This window comes from Kryptolebias marmoratus, linkage group LG14, assembly GCF_001649575.2.
Source record: "Kryptolebias marmoratus isolate JLee-2015 linkage group LG14, ASM164957v2, whole genome shotgun sequence".
Classification (NCBI taxonomy): Eukaryota; Metazoa; Chordata; class Actinopteri; order Cyprinodontiformes; family Rivulidae; genus Kryptolebias; species Kryptolebias marmoratus.
Genome location: NC_051443.1, coordinates 4,638,957 through 4,639,897, shown reverse-complemented (window position 1 = coordinate 4,639,897; position 941 = coordinate 4,638,957). Strand labels below are relative to the sequence as shown.

Below are 941 nucleotides of genomic sequence, written 5' to 3'. Positions count from 1 at the left end.
AAAATCATTCAGCAAAAAAAGCATTCACACTGCATTTTCGCAGGAAATGCAACTTCTCTAGTTTCTTTTAGTGATCTGGTTTTTATTTATATTGTTTCGTTTCTGTTGGGATTTCTGTCTGTGTCTCTAGTGTTCGTGTTTCATTCACTCCTCCTCAGTTATTCTCTCAGTTTCCTTGCCACGCTCCTCTCCACCTGCCTGTGATTTTCCCCACTTACCTCGTCATCCTCATTGTTTAAAACCCGGTCACTTTCTCCACTACTCCGCTGGTTCATTGTATGTTTCTGTGCTCCTGGGTCTCTGTCTCTGTGTCTGTCTCTGTCGCTCTGTGCCATATGTTGTCGTCTGTGTTGTTTATTTAGTCTTTGCTGCCACGTCAGCTTTTTGTTTTTGTTCGGATTATTTCTGACTTTAATAAATTATTTGTTTAAAATGAGTCTGCGCTCTGGGATCGACTTCATCTTCACAAATCCTGACATAAACAGGTTTAAACAAACAAAACCATCTTTGTTTAGTTGAATTAACATTTTTTTTTTGACTGGTACATATTGTTTAGCCTTTACATTAAAAGTGCTACCAGGACTGCTTTCTTCCACCAGTGTAATATCAGTAAAATTAAGAATATTTTATCTGAAAATCATGCAGAGAAACTAATCCATGTATTTATCACGTCCAGGTTTGACTATTGTAATTCTTTATTATCTAGTTGTCCAAAAACCTTTTTAAAAGTCTTCAGTTGATCCAAAATGTTGCTGCCAGAGTTCTGATGAGCATTAGGAGAGATATACAGGTGCTGGTCATAAAATTACAAGCATGAAGTGCTCTAAAACTTCCTGGTATGTGGCTGCGTTGACCCTGGACCTCAGAAAACACAATGGACCAACACCAGCAGATGACATGGCACCCCAAACCATCACTGACTGTGGAAACTTTACACTGGA

At 38.7% G+C, this 941-nt stretch overlaps 1 protein-coding gene across 4 annotated transcripts in view; it reads right to left on the bottom strand.

Moving 5' to 3' along the window:
• The window catches only part of LOC108250984 (tenascin), a 68,379-nt gene that overhangs the window by 8,201 nt on the left and 59,237 nt on the right, over window positions 1-941 (bottom strand). The gene's annotated exons all lie outside the window — the stretch shown is intronic.